The sequence below is a fragment of the Physeter macrocephalus genome, chromosome 8 (genome assembly GCF_002837175.3).
Source record: "Physeter macrocephalus isolate SW-GA chromosome 8, ASM283717v5, whole genome shotgun sequence".
NCBI lineage: Eukaryota > Metazoa > Chordata > Mammalia > Artiodactyla > Physeteridae > Physeter > Physeter macrocephalus.
Window position 1 is genome coordinate 12,830,866 of NC_041221.1, and position 16,309 is coordinate 12,847,174.

Here is a 16,309-nt window from a genome sequence, read left to right on the forward strand (position 1 = left end):
CGTGTGGCCTGGGCCCCTCTGCAGTTGAGCCTTGCTGGGAAGCTTGCTTTGAACCTTAACATGTTAAGTTCAGCATTCAAAAGACCCCCGAAGCCACCAGCACAGGTGAGAGCAGACTTTTCTCTGGTAGGTGCGTGTTGGAAAGCTCTTCACTGTATGTGGTTGAATGAGGACAACGGCATGTTAGAAATAAGTATACATAAGAAAGTTCTTAAGGAACTACCCCAGAAGAACCACAGGCCCAGACATTCACAGGGGAATTCTACCAAATTTCAAGGACCAGATAGTCCCAGAGCACCATAAACTGTTCCAGAGTGGAGAAAAGGAAGGAAAGCAATTCCTAATTCCTCTTGCGAAGCTGGTATGATATCAGATACTTAAACCAGATAAAGACAGTATAAAGGGAAAAACCTGTATACCAATATCACTCATGAATTGTCAGTGCAAAATTACTAAGTATTAGCAGCTGGAATGTAACATAAAAATAATACAATAGCATTACAAAAATAATACATCATGACTGAATGGGATTTATTTTAAGAATGTAAAGTTTGTTCAGTATTAGTGTCACTTATCACATTAACACATCTAAGAAAAAAATGCATAGTTCTCTCCATGGATACGTCTTGTACAAAATTCAGTACCATGAGAGAAGAATGGGAATTGAGGGGAAATAAAATCGTGGTAAAATATACAAACGGTATGCCGTTTTAGCCATTTTTAAGTGTACAGTTCAGTGGCATTAAGTACAGTCATCTGACACGATACACCTTAGTCCTAAAGCCAGTACCTTACTTTATGAAGAGGCACTTAGAGGCATTTCCATTAAGATCAGGAAAAAGGCACGAATGCCCGCTACCTTTTCTACTATCCTGCATGTATCAGACAAGAGGAGTCAATTAGAGGCATAACAATTGGTAAAGAAGAAGTAAAACCATCTCTATTTGCAGATGACATGATGGTATATCTGGAAAACCCTTAGGGGATCGATGATTAAAAAAAAAAATTCAGTGAAGTAGCTGGATACAAAGTTAATATTAAAAAGTCAACAGCCTGCCTAGATATGAACAATAAGAGACAATACGGAAAAATTCCATTTACAATTGCAGCAAAGTTTGCTCAGGAGTAAATTTAACCAGAAACGTGGAAACCTCTACAGTTAACGTTTTAAAGCAGTCTTGAAAGACACAAAAGTAGACTTGAAGAAATGGAAAGACATGTCTCCTTTTGCATGGGATGACTCAGCTTTACAAAGATGCCAGGTCTCCCTAACTTTACAAATTCAGAGCAGTCCCACTAAAAACATTAGCTGTTTTATGGAGTTAGGCAAGTTGATCCTGAAGTTCATATGGAAAAACAAACAAAAATAGCCAGAAAAACATGAAAAAATGATGAGGGGGACCAAGCCAACCAGCATTAACACCATCAAACCTCTATAGTCAAGACCGTTGGGTGCAGGGACATGAATAAATAGAGCTCAGAATAAGAAAGGAAATACAGAAGTAGCCACAAGTATATGTGGAAGCTGAGTGAGTGACAAGGTAGTGTCTCATATCATTGGGTAAAGGTGAATTTTTAAAAAAATGTCCTGGGACAATTGGATTGCCTTTTGGGAAAAGGTAAAATTAGATCCTTATCTCACTCCATACACAAGAATGAAATCCAAATAGATTAGGAAGTACAAAATGAAACTACACAGGTTAATGGAAGAAAATATAGGTGGATTTTTCTTAACTTTGGTGTAGGGAAGGTCTAACTATGACCCAAAATCCAGAGACAATATGAGAAAAGTACTGATACATTTGACTGCATACAAAAAAAAAAAAAATTGTATCACAGAAAACACCATAAACCAAATAAAAACTGAACTGATAAACTGAGAGGAAATATATGCAACACAGACCAAAGAGTTGTCTCTTTGTAATATCTCTAACATATAAAGAGCTCTTTAAACAATTGAGTGACAAAATATTAAAAACCGGGGAGAAATGGGAAAGAGACATGCCCAAATGATATACAAAAATGGTATAAAAATGACTCTCAAACATGAAAAAACAGAAGTTCAGACTCATAACTAGAGAAATGCAAATTAAAACGACAATGAGATACTGTTTCTCACTTACCAGATTGCCAAAAACTTAAATAAAATGACACAGTTGGTGAGGCTCTGGGGAAAAGCCCTCTTGTACATTGCTAGAAGGAACGCAAACCGGCACAACTCTTTTGGAGGGAAATTTGGCAATAACTAGCAAAACCACACATGCACTTATGTTCTTCTCCTCCCACTTCTTGGGATCTACCCTGAGGATACATGTCCAACGATATGAAAATACACACCCATAAGGTTATTTACTGAGCATGATTTGTCACTGTGAAATGTAGGAACCAGTGCCAATGCCCACATAGGGAGGGGTAAATAAACAGGGTACACCCACACAGTGGAGCCTGTGCAGCCACAGTGATGAATGAAGAAGATCTATATGAACAGACACAGTGATTACCAGGACATACTGTTACGTGTAAGGACACCATGCACAAGTGTGTCTGTAGCATGATCCCTTCATGTGAGAAAGATGGGGATAGAAGAAAAGACACAGGCACCTGCTTATTTGTGCAGAAGAAATACAGGATAAACCAACAACTAAAGAGGGTGGTTGGTTACCTGCGGGGGTGGCGGGGGTGGGGGAAGTGAGAGCAAATTTCGTCTAAGGATACTTGGTCTAGTTTTGTTTTGGCCGCACCGTGGGGCATGTGGGATCTTAGTTCCCCAACCAGGGATTGAACCCATGCCCCCTGCAGTGGAAGCACAGAGTCCTAACCACTGGACTGCCAGGGAAGTGGATACTTTTTTTTTTTAAAGCTCCCTTTCGTAGAACCATAGTAGTGCACCCCCAAATAAATGAAGAAAACCAAGCACTATATGGGGAGAAATGAATACAAACAGTAACAAATGAACCTAACTCTCTTACAGTGAGTAATGAACCCCTGTGAAGGAGGCCAGGAAGGAAAGAACCAACTTAAGTCACTTTGGAGAACAGTATTTTGGCAGGATACTGTTAAGTCTAAAGACAAAAAGAATTGGACAAAATACTGTCCTTTAGATAGTAAATTTGTTTCACACAGGGCTATGGGTTAGTAATACTGAAACTACTCTGTGTCAGAAAATACCTAGAGACAAAGGAGAATGAAAACAAATTTACAAATCCTATGGGATGCTGCAAAAGCAGTTCTAAGAGGGAAGTTCATAGCGATACAGGTATTCCCCCAGAAACAAGAAAAATGTCAAATAAACAACCTAACCTACCACCTAAAAGAATTAGAAAAAGAAGAACAAACAAAACCCAGAGTCAGCAGAAGGAAGAAAATAGTAAATGTCAGAGAGGAAATAAATAGAAATGAAAATAATATAAAAGATCAATGAAACTAAGAGCAGCTTTTTTTTAAAGATAAAATTGACAAACCTCTACCAAGATTCACCAAGAAGAAAAGAGAGAGGACCCAAATAAAATAAGAAATGAAAGAGGAGAAATAACAATCAATACCACAGAAATACAAAAAATCATAAGAGAACACTATAAACAACAAATTGGACAACGCAGAAGAAATGGACAAGTTTCTAGAAACATACAGCCCACCAAAGCCGAGTCAAGAAGAAACAGCTAATTTGAACAGATTGATCACTAGAAGTGAAATAGAATCTGTTAAAAACAAAACAAAACAAAACAAAAAACCCTCCAAAACTCCCTGCAAACAAAATCCAGGACCTGATGGTTTCACTGAGTAATTCTACCAAACATACAAAGAAGAATTTATACCTGTCCTTCTAAAACTATTCCAAAAAATTGAAGAGGAGGGAACCACTCCCAAATCAATTCTTTGTGGCCACAGTTAACCCTGATACCAAAACCAGACAAAGACACTACAAAAAAAAGAAAATTACAGACCAATATCTTTGATGAATATAGAAGCAAAAATCCTCAACAAAATATTAGCAAACTGAATCCAACAACACATAAAAAGGATCGTACACCATGATCAAGTTGGATTCATTCAGGTCACAAGGATGGTTCAATATAAGCAAAATCAATGTGATACATCACATTAACAAAAGAAAAGACAAAAACCACATGATCATCTCAATAGATGCAGAGAAAGCATTTGACAAAATTCAACATCCATTCATGATAAAAACTCACCAAGGTGGGTATAGAGGGAACATATCTCAACATGATAAAGGCCATTTATGATACACCCACAGGCAACATAATATTCGATGAAAACATTCCTGCTAAATTCAGGAACAAGACAAGGATGCCCACTCTCACCACTTCTATTCAACGTAGTATCGGAAGTCTTAGAGATAGCAATCAGACAAGAAAAAGAAATAAAAGGTATCCAAGGGACTTCCCTGGTGGTACAGTGGTTAAGAATCCGCCTGCCAATGCAGGGGACACAGGTTTGAGCCCTGGTCCCAGAGGATCCCACATGTCACAGAGTAACTAATCCTGTGTGCCACAACTACTGAGCCTGTGCTCTAGAGCCCACAAGCCACAACCACTGAGCCTGCGTGCCACAACTACTGAAGCCCATGGGCCTAGAGCCCATGCTTCACAGCAAGAGAAACCGCCTCAATGAGAAGCCCGCGCGCTGCAACAAAGAGTAGCCCCCGCTCGCCGCAACTAGAGAAAGCCCGCATGCTCAACAAAGACCCAACACAGCCGAAGATAAATACATAAATAAATAAATAAATTTTTAAAGAAGTATCCAAATTGGAAGGGAAGAGGTAAAGCTGTCACTATTTGTAGATGACATGACACTCTATATTAAAAACCCTAAAGTCTCCACACAAAACTATTATAACTAATAAATGAATTCAGCAAGGTAGTAGAATACAAGATTAATACACAGAAATCTATTGTGCTTCTTAACACTATTAATGAAATATCAGAAAGAGAAAGTAAAAAAGCAATCCTGTTTAAAATTGCATAAAAAAATACCTAGGAATAAACTTAACCAATGAGGTGAAAGACCTATATGATGAAAACTCTAAAACATTGATAAAGGAGGGACTCCCTGGCGGTCCAGTGGTTAAGACTCCATGCTTCCAATGCACAGGGCGTGGGTTTGACCCCTGGTCAGGGAACTAAGAACCCACATGCCACGTGGCAAAAACAAACAAAAACAACAACAACAAACAACACATTGATAAGGGAAATTGAAGATGATTCAAAGAAATGGAAAGATATCCCATGGTCTTGGAATAGGAGAATTAAAATGGTTAAAATGGCCATACTACCCAAAGCCATCTACAGATTTAATGCAATCCTTATCAGAATACCCATGACATTTTCCACAGAACTAGAAAAACATATCCTAAAGTTTATATGGAACCACAAAAGACCCAGAATTGCCAAAGCAATCATGAGGAAAAAGAACAAAGGAGATACAACCCTTCCAGGCTTCAGACAGTACTGCATAGCTACAGTAATCAAAAACAGCCTGGTACTCGCACAAAAACAGACACAGATCAGTAGAACAGAATAGAGGGCCCAGAAATAACCCCCCACACATACAGTCAACTAATCTATGACAAAGGAGGCAAGAATATACAATGGAGAAAAGACAGTCTCTTCAGCAAGTGGTGCTGGGAAAACTGGACAGCTACATGTAAATCAATGAAATTAGAACATTTCTTCACATCATATATAACAATAAACTCAAAATGGTTTAAAGACCTAAAATATAAAACATGACACCATAAAACTCCTAGAAGAGAACATAGGCAAAATATTGTTGAACAAAAATTGTAGCAATATTTTCTTAGATCAGTCTCCCAAGGCAAAAGAAATAAAAGTAAAAATAAACAAATGGGACCTAATCAGACTTACAAGCTTTTACACAACAAAGGAAACCATCAACAAAATGAAAAGACAACTTATGGAATGGGAGAAAATATTTGCAAACAGTGCAACTGACAAGGGGTTAATATCCAAAATATACAAACACCTCATACAACTCAAAATTGAAAAAACAAATAACCCAATCAAAAAATGGGCATGGGACCTAGATAGACATTTTTCCCAAAGAAGACATGCAGGTGGCCAACAGGAACATGAAAAGATGCTCAACATTGCTAATTATTAGGGAAATGCAATCAAAACCACAATGAGGTATCACCTCACACGAGTCAGAATGGCCATCATCAAAAATTCTACAAATAATAAAAGGTGGAGAGGGTGTGGAGAAAAGAGGACCCTTGTCCAACCAACCCTGTTGGTTGGAATGTAAATTGGTGCAGCCATTATGGAAAACAGTATGGAGCTTCCTTAAGAAACTAAAAAAAGAGCTGTCATATAAGCCAGCAATCCCACTCCTGGGAAAAAGTGAAAACTATTTTGAAAAAGATGCATGCACCCCAATGTTCATAGCATCATTATTTACAATAGCCAAGACATGGAAGCAACCTAAATGTCCATCGACAGATGAATGGATAAAGAAGCTGTGGTATATTTATACAATGGAATATTACTCAGCCATAAAAAAGAATGAAATAATGCCATTTGCAGCAACATGGGTGGACCTAGAGTATTATGCTTAGTGAAGTAAGTCAGACAGAGAAAGACAAATACTATATGATATCATTTGTATGTGGAATCTAAAAAATAATAAAAATAAATGTATCTACAAAACAGAAACAGAATCACATAGAAAACAAACTTATGGTTACCAAAGGGGAGAGGGAGGGGAGAGGGACAAATTAGGAGTATGGGATTAACAAATACAAACTACTATACATAAAATACATAAACAACAAGGATATATTGTATAGCACAGGGAATTATATTTAATATCTTGTAAAAAAAATTACTCTGTGTGCACATTAGGACTGAAAAAATAATTAAATACATGGTGGAGAAGGAGGCCAGGATTCTTACTGTTGGAGAAAGACGTTACAAATAAGGAAAGGGGAGAGCTGCAAGGAACCTGGTGGTATTGGATTGTATCTGAGAAATTAGTGTGAATCTATGGTTTTTGATATACGGGTATGTAGACATGTAGACGCAGAAATTAATACAGAGTATGCATATGCTTGGGTTAGCATATATACATATTTTCTAGCTCTCGTTGCTCAAAGACAGTGACACCTCAGTCACAGTGAGCTCACCTGGTGCCCAAATCTTGGTGTTTAAGCCCCATTCTCCAATGTAAGGAACCAAGGATCCTTGGAGAACTGGTTGATTCCAGGACTGTGGTAGGGAAATACAAGCTGAGCCTGAAACAACTTGTGGAACAAGAAAATAAGGAATTGCTTGAAAAAGAGGGGCATTTGTTGAAAGTACACAGGAACCAACCCGCAGGAGCGTCCAAGGGCCAAATCTGGGATAATCTGGGCAACTAAATAAATGGTGATTGAGTTGTATTATAACCCTAGCATAAAATAGGTATCCACAAGCTCATATAAAGTATTGAATAAATAAATAAATGGTGGAGGAGAGACAGTTCTTCCCAGCAGAGTTCCAATTAAAATGTAAAAGGAAGGACTGAAATTCAAAATCACCACTAGGAACATGCCACCATGATAATCGTTGCCAGCAAGACCCACCGATGGATGCTCGATTCAGAGGGCAAAAGTTTGGGGAGCGACAGGAGTTGCACAGTTTTAAAGTACCTCCTCCAAGATATTTATTCATTACAAAGGGAAACTATCCCTTTACAATGGAAACCCCCAGCAGACACCCCCTAGCCCGGTGATCAAGGTCAGCCTCCCCTGTCATCAGGCTTGTGGACACCACATACCCCCTGACCCGCCTGATGCACGGAGCAGGACCTGACATCATGGCTGTGGAGCTCCTGCCCACATGAGTAACCCAGGAAACAATGTCAGACAAGCCCCCTTGGAGGGCCAGTCTCCAGGGCTCACCCTTCCAAGGCGTCACGGCCACTGCGGACGGGTGGACTGGGGACAGCCTCAGTGTGGAGGTGAGTGGGGACCCGGCAACCCAGGGGAGTGTGGGAGCCTGGCTTGGATCCTGGAACAGGAAGAGGACGTCAGTGGGACACTTATTAAACATGGGAGGTACCTGGCCCGGTGTGTGTTTATGGGAATGGACTGGTAGAGGCGGGGCAGTTGATAAGGAGGAGAGAGGGGAGGGCGGCAGGAGGGAGTCCACGGGAAGGGGAGCCTGGTGGGACCAGTGGCTGCCTGTCCTGCCTCTGTGGGGTTGGTTGCATTTTGGGGCAGGGCTTAATTTACACACGGAAAGACGGAGAGCTCCGTGATGCCGTTGGGTGGGCACTGACAGACGTGCACACCACACACCATCATTAAAACCAAGCTGAGGGCTTCCATCCCTGGAGACTTTCCTTGGGCCCCCTGACCCCAGTACCTCCCTGGGACCACGCTTGGACCAGGGCAAGTGGAACCCCGTGCCTCAGGCGTAGCTTGACGGGTTCAGCAAATAAAAGTGGTTTGGGAACCCTCCCAGGGGCCCCACACCTTGAAGTGCCTTCCTCTGAATTTTCCAAGTACTTCTCATGCTTGGAAATGGCCGATCCCCATCTTTCCCTTTTGGGGCACTTCGTGATCCTCTATACTCTACCTCCTGGGGTTGACCAGTGCATCCCTCGCTCATGGGCTGCAGCCGTGTGTGTGTGTGTGTGTGTGTGTGTGTGTGTGTGTGTGTGTCTGCATGCCCAACTTCTGCTCGCCCTTCCATGTTCCACTGCTCAGGTAAAGCACCCAAGGGCAGCAAGATGGTGGGGGGCCTCCTTTGCCCTGTGTGCCCCGCCCCTGGCTGTCAGCAGGCAGTCCTGGGAGTGGCCACACCCATCTCCCCTGAGGGCCGTGAGACCCTTGCTCCCATACCTTTATCCTTTCTGGTCTCTGACCCAGGCAATTATGTCAGGCTCACCCTGTGGGAAAAGTCATGGACCTTGCTTGTGCAAATGGGCCATCTCTTCTGGCTCCACCCTGGCCCCTCTCCTGGCTTCCCACTGGTGGCAGTGTGGAGGGCACGGGTGTGGCAACACTGAGAGAGTTCTGGGAGTGTAGCGATCACAGCTGGGGAGGCCGGTTGGAGACAAGACTGGAAGATGCCTTGTCCTACATGAAATTTCCAACAGTAAATCCAACACAGCCAGAAAAGGAACTGTCATTCACATTTGCATTTGCAGTCACCATTAATCACATGTTTGAAAGCCATTGAAAACTGCTATTCACGGCAGCAAGATGGGTGGTGCAGCAACCCAAGTGCTGGGGGAACCAGCATGAAATAAGTGGTCTTAGGGAACTGGGCAGCAGGAAGACCTAGATTGTTTCCATGAAAACAGGTTCCCAAGAGCCACTGCACTGTGAATAATGAGGGCACTGATCCCATTCACGGGGGCTCCACCCTCATGACCTCATCACCCCAAAGGCCCCACCTCCTAACACCATCACATCAGGCATTAAGATGTCAGCGTATGGGACCTGACTGGTGGCGCAGTGGTTAAGAATCCGCCTGCCAATACGGGGGACACAGGTTTGATCCCTGGTCTGGGAAGATCCCACAGGCCGCAGAGCAACTAAGTCCATGTGCCACAGCTACTGAGCCTGCGCTCTAGAGCCTGCAAGCCACAACTACTGAGCCCACGTGCCACAACTATTGAAGCCCACGCACCTAGAGCCCATGCACCTAGAGCCGAGGCACCTCAGCAATAAGAAGCCTGTGCACTACAACAGAGTGTAAGCCCCACTCACCAACTACTGAGCCCACGTGCCACAACTATTGAAGCCCACGCACCTAGAGCCCATGCACCTAGAGCCTGTGCTCCTCAACAAGAGAAGCCACCACAATGAGAAGCCTGTGCACCGCAGTGAAGAGTCGCCCCCGCTCGCCGCAACTAGAGAAAGCCCGTGCACATCAACAAAGACCCAACGCAGCCAAAAATAAAGAAATAAATTAATTAATTAATAAGAAGAAAGATGTCAACATATGAATTGTGGGGAGACACAGACAGTTTGTAGCAGAAGGCTTAGACGAGATAACCAACTATGATCGTGGGTGAGATACATAACTCACCTCTGCCAGTGTCTCATCCATACAGGGAGGCAAAAGAAATGCCCACTTGCTAGAGTCGTGAAAATTACATGTAGAAGAAACTACATATATTCATCTGTGTCTTGCTTAGAACAGGGCTTGGCACATAATAAGCTCTTAATAAATGTTAGCTCATTAGATATAGACTAAGAAATATGTGTGTTGTATATATTGCTATATGTAAAATTGCAAGGGGAAGAAAACTATATTAAATCACTGAAAAAATAATCACTGAGCTCCCACTGTGTGCCAGCGCCGAGGATACAAAGCTGGTCAGTGATACAAGCTTTTGGATCGTTATTGCAATTCTAAGCCCGTTCTTAATCTACATGTATTGAGGGAAGGGAAGTATAGGTCATAGGAAGTTGTCAAGAGGTGCCACAGACCTGCAGCAATGGAACCCCATATGGACAGACTGTCCTGCCTCTTTCTCTGACCTTCTCTTACCGAGTGTCAGGCTGGGGAGCCAGGTAGGGGGATGCCCAGGTAACCAGAGGTAACCTGCAGTGGGGGAGGGCGGTGATGCAGAGCTCAGAGGTCATTTTACTGAGACCGTGCAGCAGTCTGGAATGCATTCTCATGCAAGGGCTGGATGTCTGGTCTGCATCTGTTGTAAAGCGTGTCATGCCCGTATGATTTGTGTCTGGATCAGCCACCTGAGCCCTCGGGACTTCCCACGTCCGTGTGCCAGCTGCCTGTCCCCTCTAATTGCAGAGCCAGCGGGCATCCATGGATGTCCCTCCCAGACCCCACTGGGGCAGCGAGGTTTGCTCTCAGGGCCGCAGCGGGTGTGCACCAGGAGTACTGTGCCGGGATTCGGCACTGCACGCTGGGCCAAATGCTCTGCTCTTTGCTTCTGGTCCAGAACAAACAGCCTGTGCCCATTTAATCCTGCTTCCCAGCCCTTTCTATTTTTATTTTTTAACCTGAAGAGGTAAGTTGGCCCGTCGGTTGCAGCACACGCCAAGCTTGATTTCTCCTTGTCCTGACCACGTGTGTAGTCCACTCCCAAGTCAGGAGACAGGGCGCCCGCAGCAGGAGAAGCCCCCCTCGCCCCTCGAGGCTTCTTGGGCTCACTCCCCTCCACTCCCCTGTAACCACAACCTGATTTCTGACATCATATGTTGTTTTGTCTTTTTTGAACTTGATATGCATGGAACCCTTTATTACGTTCTCCACTGTGTCTGGCTTTTTCGTTTTGCATCATCACGTTGCTGGGAGGATGCCTTGCCTCACAGCTGTGCTGGCTGGAGCGCTGGGCCACTGCACCGGAGCCGCTGTGACTGTCCTTGTGCGTGCCCTGCCTGATGCATGCCTATGCATGTCCTTCCCGGCGTGTGAGTGTGGTCACAGCACAATGGGAGGAGTGATTGGATGGATTGATCACATGGATGGATTGGATGGATTGATTGGATGGATGGAGACCCGGGATTACATTTTCAGGTTTAAATGTTTTGGAACTCCTGTTTAGTTCCTAAGTTTCACCTCTTGTTGGGCAGGTCTGGCTTGTCCCCTGGCGGGCACAGGGCACACCTGTCCATGGGACCACAGCAGGCTGGGGCACTCAGCTGTGAGCGGTCACTCTTGATTTTGGAAATGGTTCCCCTCTGAGATCTTCAGATTTTGGCGGAGAGCAAGCCTGAGGACTTTGAGGGCTGTTTCCATGGAGATGGGAAGAAAATGATTTCCTGAGTGCTGACCTGCTGACTTGCTGACCACCACGGGAGGTGCTCTCATGGGCCATTTTGCTGAATTTTCACAGCAGTGACTGTTATCACCCTTTCTGGGTCAGGAGCCTGAGACTTGGGACGTGGCCAGGGTTACACAGCTGCCAGCGCCAGAGCCAGGGGGTTGCACTGTTTTTTCTGGCTCCAAAGTCCAACCTCTACCATGGGCAGTTGTTGTCTCCTTGAGACAAGACACAGTTTTCTTCGTCTTTATGTCCCTGAGCCTCATCTCTCCCCCATGCAGGAGGCACCCAGAGTTATGGGGGAGGATTCTGGGAAGACGGCAGAGTAGGAAGCGGCAGAATCTGTCTCCCCACCTGGACCGTTGCACTGGCAGCATCTGAATGATGGAACAGTTCTCAAAATCTGGAGTCTGTTGAAGCCTTGCAACCTCAAGGGGGAAAAGGGCTGGCTTGTAAATTGCGGTTAATTTTGGTGAAATTCAGCTGTCGCGCAGTAGTGGCTACTCAACCCCCATCACCAGCCCAGGGCAGGCAGCCGCGCCCTCGCAGCCCCCTGCATAGATTGTGAGAGTTAGGGTGGGAGACAGGACTCTGCCCCCAAATACAGGGGACCGTGATCTGACGGCAGGTTGCTGCTTGCGATCCCAGAGGGGCCCACAGAGGGGGCGTAGCCATAGTTGTACCTCCCCCATCGCTGCCAGTCCCTCCCCCTCAGGCTGAAGTGACTGCCAGAGCATTTAAAGGGCTGGCATCTTTTTTTTAATCGTCCTTCGTTTTTTGCTTTTTCCTCTTTTGGAGCCAGACATTAAAGATTAGAACATCCAAAAACAACTGCATATATGGGGAAAACTAGAAAGTGACTGTATATACCCAGGGAAAGGCTCAGAAAAGACCTGAGAAGACTAAGTTTACACCTCAGGCACAGCACGGAGACAGCCTACAGCAATTAAACACACACACACACACACACACACACACACACACACACTGCTTTCTTCGGCAGCACGTGTACTAAAATTGGAATGGTACAGAGAAGATTAGCATGGCCCCTGAGCAAGGATGACATGCGAATTCGTGAAGCGTTCCATATTTTTAGAGGGGCTATATGTATATGTGTGGCTGATTCACTTTGCTGTACAGCAGAAACTAACACAACACTGTAAAGGAACTATACTCCAAAAACAACAACAACAACAATAAACAAATCAACAACAAAACCCAGCAAATGCTGGGAAAGAGGGCAGAATCTCATTTTCAGAGCTACCACATTATTAGATCCGAATGTCCAGTTTTCAACAAAAAATTACAAGGCATTCAAAGAAACAGGGACACAGGGTCCATTCAAAGGAAAAAAAAAAATCAACAGGAACTGTCTCTGAGAGACCTGAGGGCAGATCTACTAAACAAAGACTTTAAAGCAACTGCCTTAAAGATGGCTCAAAGGACTAGAGGAGGATGTGGAGAGAGTCAAGAAAATGATATGCAAACAAAATGGAAATATCAATAAATAGACCTAAATAGAGACCAATAAAGAAAACCTGAAAAGAAGCCAAAAGTAAATTCTGGAGCCTACAACTGAAATGAAAAGTTCACCAGATGAATTCAAAGGCAGATTTGGGCAGAAGAAAGAATCAGTGCTATTGTAGGTAAGACAGTTGAAATTATCAAGTCTGATGAACAGGAAAAAAAAAAAAAGATTGAAGAAAAGTGAACAGAGCCTGAGGGCCCTGTGAGACACAATGTATAAAGATGTAATTTTGTGAAATCGACAAGGAAAAGGAGTGGGGATGGAACTGTAAGGGAGCAGAATTGTATGTTATTGAAGTTAAGCTGCTACAAGTTCAAATTAGAGTGTTCTAACTTTAGGATGCTAAATGTAATCCTCATGGTAATCACAAAGAAAATAGCTATAGGATATACACCAAAGGAGATGAGAAAGGAATTTAAACATTTCATGACAAGAAATCAACTAAACACGAAAGACGACAGGAATGCAGGAAATCAGGGACAAAAAAGCTATAGGGCATATAGAAAACAAATAGCAAAATGACAGAAGTAAGTCCCCCCTTATCAATAATTGCTTTTAATGTAGATGGACTAACTCTGCAGTCAAAAGACAGAGCTTAGCAGAATAGATGAAAATACACAATCCAGCTATATGCTGTCTACAGGAGACTCACTTTAGATCCAAAGATACAAATAGATTGAAAGTAAAAGGGTGGAAGAAGATATTCCATGCAAATAGTAACCAAAAGACAGCAGGGTGGCTGTACTAATATCAGAAAAAATAAACTTTAAATAAAAAAGATCACAAGAGGTAAAGAAGGACATTATGTATTAGCAAAATGTTCAGTACAGCAAGGAGCTATAACTGTTGTAAACATTTGTATACCTAATAACAGACCAGCAAATGAAGCAAAAACTGACGGAACTGAAGGGCGAAATAGACAGTTCTACAGTAATAGACTTCAAACCCCCGCTCTCAATAGTGTATGGAAAAACTAGATAGAAGATAAGTAAGGAAATAGAGGACTTAACGCAATAACCAACTAGATCTAACAGACCTATACAGAACCCGCCACCCAACAACAGAATGCACATTCTTCTCAAGTGCACATGGGACATTCTCCAGGACAGACCACATGTTAGGCCACAATATTAAGTCTCAATAGATATGAGAAGATAGGGACTTCCCTGGTGGTGCAGTGGTTAAGAATCCGTCTGCCAACACAGGGGACATGGGTTCGAGCCATGGTCCGGGAAGATCCCACATGCCGTGGAGCAACTAAGCCCGTGCGTCACAACTACCGAACCTGTGTTCTAGAGCCCGTGAACTGCAACTACTGAGCCCACGTGCCACAACTACTGAAGCCCATGCGCCTAGAGCCCATGCTCTGCAATGAGAAGCCACCACAGTGAGAAGCCTGCACACCGCAACGAAGACCCAACACAGCCAAAAATAAATAAATTTATTAAAAAAATAGATATGAAAAGATAAATATCATACAAAGACTCTTCTCTGACTACAACAGGATGATGCTAGAAATTCATAACAGAAGAAAAACTGTTAAACAACACAAAATTGTGGAAATTAAACAACACACTGTTAGTCAATGGATCAAAGAAGAAGTCACAAGGGAAATTAGTATATAACTAGAGATGAATGAAAACAAAACCACAACATACTAAAACTTATGGGATGTGGCAAAAGCTAAGGGAGAAATTTATAGCTATAAATGCTTACATTAAACAGCAAGAAAGATCTCAAGCCAACAACCTAACTTTCTAAGTTAAGGAACTAGAAAAAGAACAAACTAAACCCAAAGCTGCCAGAAAGAAGAAACTAATAAAGATTAGAGCGGGGATAAACAAAATAGAGAATAGAAAAACAGTAGAAAATTCATTATACCAAGAGTTGGTTCTTCAAAAAGATCAACAAAATTGACAAACATTTAGCTTGATAGACCAAGAAAAATAGAGAGATGACTCAAATTACTAAAATCAGAAATGAAAGTGTGGACCTAACTACCACTTCTGCAGAAATAAAAAAGATTATAAGAGAGTACTGTGAATAACTGTATGGCAACAAATTGGGTAACTTAGATGAAGTAGACAAATTCCTAGAAACACAAAACCTACCAAGACTAAATCACACACAAAAATAGAAAATCTGAATAGAACTATAACTAGTAAGGAGTTTGAGTCAGTAATCAAAAATCTCCCAACAGTGGAAAACCCTGGACCTGATGGCTTAACTGGTGAATTCTACTAAACATTCAAAGAAATAATGTGAGTCCTTCTCAAGCTTTCCCCCAAAAAACTGAAGAGGAAGGAACACTTCCTAACTCATTCCATGAGGCCAGCATTACCCTGATGGCAAAGCCAGAAAAGGAAACTATAAGCAAAGAAAACCACAGACCAATATCCCTTTTGAACACTGATGCAAAAATCCTCCACAAACTGCTAGCACACTGAATCCAGCAGCATATTAAAAGGATTATACATCATGACCAAGTGGGGTTTATTCCTGGAATGCAAGATTGTTCAACATATGAAAATTGATCAATGTAATACACTACATTAACAGAATGAAGGACACCCCCCCAATCACCTCAATGCAGAAAAAAACATTTGATAAAATTAAACAGCCTTTTATGATAAAACACTCAACGAACTAGGTATGGAGGGAAGCTACCTCAACATAATAAAAGCCGTATATAAAAACCCCACGGTGAACATCGTACTCAATGGTGAAAGACTAAAAGCTTTTCCTCTAAGATCAGAAACAGGCAAGGGTGCCCGCTTTTGCCACTGTTATTAGACTAGTACTGGAAGTTCTAAACAGAGCAATTAGACAAGAAAAAGAAATAAAAGGTATTCACATTGGAAAGGAAGAAGTAAAATTGTCTCTATTTGCAGATATATGGTACTATATTATATGTAGAAAACCCTGAAGATTCCACAAAAACCCCCCAAACCCCACAACAACTGTTGGAACTAATAAATGAATTCAGCAAAGTAGCAGGGTACAAAGTCAACA

At 42.7% G+C, this 16,309-nt stretch overlaps 1 non-coding gene across 1 annotated transcript; it reads left to right on the plus strand.

Moving 5' to 3' along the window:
- Positions 1 to 12,756: 12,756 nt before the first annotated feature.
- On the plus strand, positions 12,757 to 12,863 carry LOC112064015 (U6 spliceosomal RNA). The gene has a single exon (XR_002891310.1). It is a non-coding gene; the product is annotated as a U6 spliceosomal RNA (small nuclear RNA).
- Positions 12,864 to 16,309: the final 3,446 nt, after the last annotated feature.